The 7565-nt window shown below is 37.3% G+C and overlaps 1 pseudogene; it reads right to left on the bottom strand.

The window, feature by feature from the left end:
- Nucleotides 2519-2757, bottom strand: Vom2r-ps133 (vomeronasal 2 receptor, pseudogene 133; annotated as a pseudogene).

Here is a 7565-nt window from a genome sequence, read left to right as displayed (position 1 = left end):
CTGTGAACAACACTTAGTTAAGTCATTATATTTTCAAAGGTCAGGCTGGTGCCCAACTGCAAGTTGTATCTCTACTGAATAACAGTATGGTGTCAGAATGTACTCTTTATAACTCAAAAGAAAAGGAAAATAGAGAATGAAGACAACTTGGACCAACTTCTTAATGATTCTTTTAGTCCAACATGTATAGTTAAAAGCAAGCAATGGCTCTATCTATAAAACATCCCAGCTTGAAGACTTAGAGAATATTGCAGAAATTAAAGGAAAAATTTTGGAACTGAAATTATGAGGAGCTTATAGAAAGCATACTAAAGGTTTCATCAACATGACCCCCAAAATTTTATCTAAAGGATCATGTTACCCATAAATATGTCACACTGGCTCTTTGAAAGATTAAATGGCTTCAAGCCTATATAATAACTATATGGAACTGTTTAGCTGGAAATGGAAGAGATGGTTATCCCCAGGGATGGGAACACAGATTGGTTGCCTAGTACCAAATGATAAGTCCTGGAGAATAAGTTAAAATGAATATTATATGGAATCTACAGCATATATTTACAAATATATATACATATATATATATACAATAAAACAATGAATATCGCATTTATATTTCAGGCACACAGGGATAGGTATAAGGGAGTATTTGGAGGCAGGAAACACAATGGAAATACAACATTAAACCAAGATCCCAAAAAACAACACCAAAATAACAGTTTCAAAATACAACAAAAAGACCCTAAATACATTGAGGGAATCATGACACTAGACTTGAAGAACTGATGGTCAGAAACAATTTATGTATGTGAGGGGTGTGTGTGTGTGTGTGTGTGTGTGTGTGTGTGTGTGTGTGTATTATTTATACTCAAAGTTTTTAACTTCTACTTTGATAAAATAAATAATGACACCCTTTAGCTAGAATGATTAATGTGTTCACAGACTTCAATGATATTACTGTAATCAATGCTGTATGTTAATCATAATACAACTTTTTCACTATTATCGAATTCTAATTCATATGGAGATTTTGCACATAAAGTTCAGGGTCCTTATACTGTATATATAATATGAATCTTGTCATCCTTTCATATACAATGTCCTTCTCAGTATGACACCAAACATTTCAAATATGCTCAGAGTACATTGTAATTCTGAGAAGAAATTAGTACCTCTTTGAGATCCAGCAACAATGTGTCATGCTATCACTGTGATCTATACCCTGATTATGTTCACTCATGTTTCCACTTTCAAATCAATTTCTTATAGTGCTTTAGAATTCTATAATTTTCTGAATCCCAGCTAAGGCAACATAATTCTTTCCAGATTTTGCAGCTTCTATTGCTGTATCAAACACCGTGGCCCAAAAAAACATACAAGAAAAGGGTTTATTAACCTAAGTATCTCAGTTGACAGTTCATCTAGAGAAGCAAAGGCAAGAACTTGGATGTAGGAGCTAATTAAGACTCCAAAAAATGCTCCTTGCTGCCTTGTTATCTCTGGTGTCTACGGTCCTTTATCTTATGTCATCCAAAGTCACTTACCAGAGGGTGACAATGTTCACAGAAAATTTTGCAGTTTCACAGTATTCATTCTTTAGGATCATACCTTATACAAGTGCATACAAGTGAAGATGATGGAGGTAATTCCTCAGTGGAGATTCCTATTTCAAGTGTGGCTTGGATGTATAAAACTGACAAAAATCAAGTATCACAGCTTATAATGGAAATAACAATAGTATCTCTAATAGAAAATGATCATTATAAAAAGGAAAAACACTCATAAATCGACTCAATATATATCCTAGCTTAGTGATTGGTGTTACCTTGGAAATATTGTTCTGTTGCGCCCGCCTCGGCCAGCAAGGAAGACGCAACGAGGTCGGATTCTTCTTACCAACCTTTATTGCAGGACCACCTCTTTGCTGCTATGGGGACCTCGAGCAGCAAAATCGCTCGCCTTATATACACAGCAGGCTGAGGCTATGCTAATTGTCTTTCAGGGATTGGCGGAGCATGAATCCCTCATTAGCATATTACCATCCCAGCCAACTGACTCCAGGTGCAAAAACCACGCATGCGCAGTACCGCTGTTCACCACAGGAGGGCGCCCTATATTATTCTGCTCTTCTCTTTGTTGCTGAGGAAGACAGTGAGGAAGGTAACCCCACCACTGTAGAATACTGACATACTCAATGTTGGAACCTTGGCTTTCTTGAGACTTTAGGGAAGATTTCTGGCCTATAAAGTCATCTGAAATTCCATACAGTCAAGAAGTCCAAGTATTCAATGGATATGTGGAATGTAATAATTGAGCTTTGTTGCAAGCAAAGAAAAAGGTGATCTAACCATGTTCAGAGTGCCAATAAATGTAGATGTTATCATAAAGATTCCAAAGAGAACAAGTATGACCAGGATACAGTAGGAATAAAAAAATTAGGTCCCCCATTTACCTACAGTCCTCTCATGCTTGTTCCTGAGCAGTACAGTTGAAAGCCAGAAACACACACTGGACTTAGCTTGATCATTACATTAAAAATGGTAATTGTGAGCATGACACCAAATGTGCTTTGTTGCAGGATGCAAATGGTCATGCTGGGATACATGATACAGAGCTAGGTGCAGAAGAAGCGGAATGTGAAGAGATAAGCAGGATGTAGCTAAGAATGTGGTTGTTATCCTGTACAATGAAAGTCTCCTTGCATTTCCTATAAGCTCCAAGAACCTGTGCTGTGATGGTAGAGAAGTGCAGGGACATTTAATCAAGAATATTCCCAAACAGGTCTTCATAAGTAAGAAAAAAAAGTATATATATATATATATATATATATGTATATATATATATGGTGTTTATGTTCTGTGTTGATATACTGATCATTTGTTCATATCTGTTGGTGAAGAGTTGCAACAAGTCCTTGGAAAAACTTACTATTATATAAAGATTTAGTGTTTGTCTTAATTAGAGGATGTCTTGGTAAATACTTTGCCACTCCACAAATAAAATTTTGTTGCTATAGAAAGCTGTTGTAGGTTCTGTAGCCCCTAGGTGGAGCCCAGAGAACTGTCAGGGAGGCTTCCACACTGTCCTAATAATAATGAGTGCCCGTGTCCACTGGCATACTGCACATACTACATGACAGAAATAAGAGGATCCTGACAAACTAGTTTAACCTCAGAATAGGTCTGGAATAGAATGGTTGCTGCTTTCCCCATCTTTATGAAATTTGCCTTAGGTACTGGCAGTCTGACTCCTCCTTATAGTGCCAGTGTGACGGTTGGTTACTATAGACCTCATGAGGATTCCCCATTGCTGCAAAGGGGGCATAAACATGGATGTTGCTGTGCAATACAGTATCTCTGTGCCTCAGTGCTGCTCTCCAGATTTTGTTTCCCATGTTTGTAGCTCCACTTTCCTGACTCCCTCCTGGATGCCAGTTTCCATAAACAGTGACATTAATCTGTTCTGTAGCAAGCTTCCCTGGAGATGGATCTTTCCGCTATGCAGGAGGGAGCAGAGATGTTACTTATTCTTACTTAGAAACTTTTATATTCATGAGGCTCTAAAATGTGAAAGAAAAACACAGTATTTCTCAGTGCATTTTAAATAGAAATATAAAACAGTTTTGATTAAGTGCTGAGACTTGAACTTGCTATACACACACACATATCTGTAGACTATGTAGGTTTTTATATTTATCACTTAGCCAGTTGACACTGTGCTTTGTTTGTTTGCTGTCTTGGGCCCTTATTTTGTATCTTCACATATATAAAATGTACTAAATTACATTTATGATAAATTCCATCCCTTGAAAAATTAACTTGTAAAGCATGTTAATATTTGTTATTGCCACTACTCACTTTTATATTAGAAACAAAAAGAAATTACACTCATCAGTTAAGCATATGTTACACCACAGAATTATGAATTTTATTAAGCATTTTATGTAAAGTTGGACATGCATATAATGTGTCTGTACCCAACCACTACATTACTTTTTCTATTGACTTCAGAATGGAGGGTACCTGTAGAAGTGTTTTAGTGACAGTAATTATGGGACCTAAGATGGAGACATGGAAAATGGTGAAGTGAAATACTACCTTTCAACTAAAAATATATCTAAATCTCCTTTATTCTCATGTATATGTGGTTTGTGTAAATATTTATTCATGACTCTGTTAGTGATTTTTGCATGACCATGTGAACATGTTAACATTTTTCATGTATATACAGGTATAAAGACAATCATGAGGTGTTTCTATCCATTCTCTTGCCCACTTTTTCTTCTATTAGTTTGAGTGTATCTGGTTTGATGTGGAGGTATTTGATCCACTTGAACTTAAGCTTTGTACAGGGTGATAAGCATGGATCGCTATGCATTCTTCTACAGGTTGACCTCCAGTTGAACCAGCACTATTTGCTGAAAATGCTATTTATATTTCGAGGGTTATTCCCTTTCCTGGTTTCAGGGCCAACATCCCCCTAACCCCTCCCCCTCCCCTTCTTTATGGGTGTTCCCCTCCCCATCCTCCCCCCATTGCCGCCCTTTCCTCAACAATCACGTTCACTGGGGGTTCAGTCTTAGCAGGATCCAGGGCTTCCCCTTACACTGGTGATCTTACTAGTATATTCAATGCTACTTATGAGGTCAGAGTTCAGGGTCAGTCCATGTATAGTCTTTAGGTAGTGGCTTAGTCCCTGGAAGCTCTGGTTGCTTGGCATGGTTCATATGGGGTCTCGATTGCCTTCAAGCTCTTCCAGTCCTTTCTCTGATTCCTTCAACAGGGATACCGTTCTCAGTTCAGTGGTTTGCTGCTGGCATTCGCCTCTGCATTTGCTGTATTCTGGCTGTGTCTCTCAGAAGAGATCTACATCTGGCTCCTGTTGGCCTGCACTTCTTTGCTTCATCCATCTTGTCTAATTAGGTGGCTGTATATGTGTGGGCCACATGTGGGGCAGGCTTTGAATGGGTGTTCCTTCAGTCTCTGTTTTAATCTTTACCTCTCTATTCCCTGCCAAGGGTATTCTTGTTCCCCTTTTAAAGAAGGAGTGAAGCATTCACATTTTGATCATCCGTCTTGAGTTTCGTTTGTTCTAGGGATCTAGGGTAATTCAAGCATTTGGGCTAATAGCCACTTATCAATGAGTGCATACCATGTGTGTTTTTCTGTGATTGGGTTACCTCACTCAGGATGATATTTTCCAGTTCCAACCATTTGCCTATGAATTTCATAGAGGCATTGTTTTTGATAGCTGAGTAATATTCCATTGTGTAGATGTACCACATTTTCTGTATCCATTCCTCTGTTGAAGGGCATCTGCGTTCTTTCTAGCTTCTGGCTATTATAAGTAAGGCTGCTATGAACATTGTGAAGCATGTGTCTTTTTTATATGTTGGGGCATCTTTTGGGTATATGCCCAAGAGAGGTATAGCTGGGACCTCAGGTAGTTAAATGTCCAATTTTCTGAGGAACCGCCAGACTGATTTCCAGAATGGTTGTACCAGTCTGGAATCCCACCAACAATGGAGGAGTGTTCCTCTTTCTCTGCATCCTCCCCAATTTGGGAGAGTTGTGTTTTTAAGTCTCCCACTATTAATGTGTATGGCTCAGTGTGCTAATTAAACTTTAGAAACGTTTCTTTTACAAATATGGGTGCTCTTTGTTTGGGCTATAGATGTTTAGAATTGAGATATCACATTGGTAGATTTTTCATTTAAGGAGTATGAAGTGTCCTTCCTTCCCTGTGGGCTCGATTAATTTTGGTTGGAAGTCTCTTGTATTAGAATGACTACTTCAGCTTGTTTCTTGGGTTTGTGTGCTTGGAAAACTTTTCTTCAGCCTTTTACACTGAGAAAATGCTTATTTTTAGTTTTGAGGTTTGTTTCTTGTATGCATCAGAATGATGTATTTTGTGATCAGATATTGCTATTTCCTGTTATTTTGATTTTGTTGTTATTGTTGTTGATGATGATTGTGATGGTGTGTGTGTGTGTGTGTGTGTTTTATTGCCAATTTAGATTTACTTACTTTCTGTCTTTTTGTGGGATGTATTTACTCTTCTTAGGTTGGAGATTTCTTCTAGTTATTTCTGTAGAGCTGTGTTTGTCGGAAGATGTTGTTTGAATTTGGATGTGTCTTGAAGTATCTTGTTTTCTCCCTGTATGGTGCAAAAAATCGACCATTTTTTGTTTGTAGTAGTCTAGGTTGGCACCTGTGTTTTTTTAGGTTGCAAGATACCTGACCAGGCTCTTTTAGGTTTTAGAGTATGTGTTATGAAATTAGGTATAATTCTGATACATCTGTCCATCACATCTATCACAGGTTGTATCTTCATCACCTTTCCCCCCTTGCTGCTCTTAATATCATTTCTTTGTTCTACAGATTTAGCATTTTTATTATTATGTGCCCTGAAGATGTTTTCTGGCCCAATATAATTGTTGTTCTATAGCTTCTTTCATTTTTATAGGCATTTTTTTCTTTAGGTCAGGAGTATTTTCTTCTATGATTTGGTCGAGAATATTATCTGAGTCTTGGAACTATGACTCTTCCCTGTCTTATATTTCTGTTATTCTTGGGTTAGTTCTTTTCATGGTATCTCAGAATTCATGTATTGTTTGTGTCAGGAACTTTTTAGATTTACCATTTTCCTTAACCAATATATCAATTTCTTCTATTGTATCTTCTACGCCTAAGATTCTCTCTTCCATTTACTATATTCTATTGGTGACGTTTGCTTCTGTTGTTCCTTTTCTATTACTTACACTTTCAATCTCCAGGATTTCCACTTTCAAGCCTTGAAGAGTTTTTTTCACTTCCTTCACCTGTCTAATTGTATATTTTCTCTATGTCTTTAAGGGATTTATTTGCTTCCTCTTTAATGACCACTATGTATTTGGTTGTATTTTCCTGTATTTTAATAGATTTTTTAAATTTCCTATTTAAAGACCTCTATCATCTTTACAAGACTAGATATAATTTAATTGTGTGTGTGTGCGTGAGAGAGAGAGAGAGAGAGAGAGAGAGAGAACTCACAAATGCTCAACTACTGTCTCAATGTTGCATGTGAGACTGCCCTTCTCTATATTAGACAATGGAAGACATAAAGTCCATGATTCAACTCAAAGTCTGAATAATATAGGACATTTATGACTTTCTGACCTCTTGTCTTACTCTGGAAGTTCTGATGAAATCCATTGTTTTCATACATATAGACACATGATCTGGTCTGAGCTGCCCAAGAGAGATTGTCCCTGGGAATAAAAATTTCATATACATTATCATTCTATGGATATGAATGAAATCATGGCACCTGAGAATAGAGAAAATGATCTTCATAACATGTTTTCAGAAATGTATTAATGAAAAGTTTTCAGACCTCAGATGTAGAGCTTGAGGCCAGAATTTTTCCATTGTATCCAGGGAGCATGGCAAAGGGAACTGTTGAATATAACTAAGTGGATTTCCAGACAGCAATAGCATTAAAAGAGACACAGAGATTTGTGTGTGTGATGTTTGTCTGCATAAGAATCAGATTTCACACCTGTTCCATCCATGATCCTAGCAGAC

The sequence above is a fragment of the Rattus norvegicus genome, chromosome 14, assembly GCF_021556685.1.
Source record: "Rattus norvegicus strain SHRSP/BbbUtx chromosome 14, alternate assembly SHRSP_T2T, whole genome shotgun sequence".
NCBI lineage: Eukaryota > Metazoa > Chordata > Mammalia > Rodentia > Muridae > Rattus > Rattus norvegicus.
The sequence above is the reverse complement of the archived record's forward strand: the minus strand, read 5'-3'. Positions and strand labels throughout refer to the sequence as shown.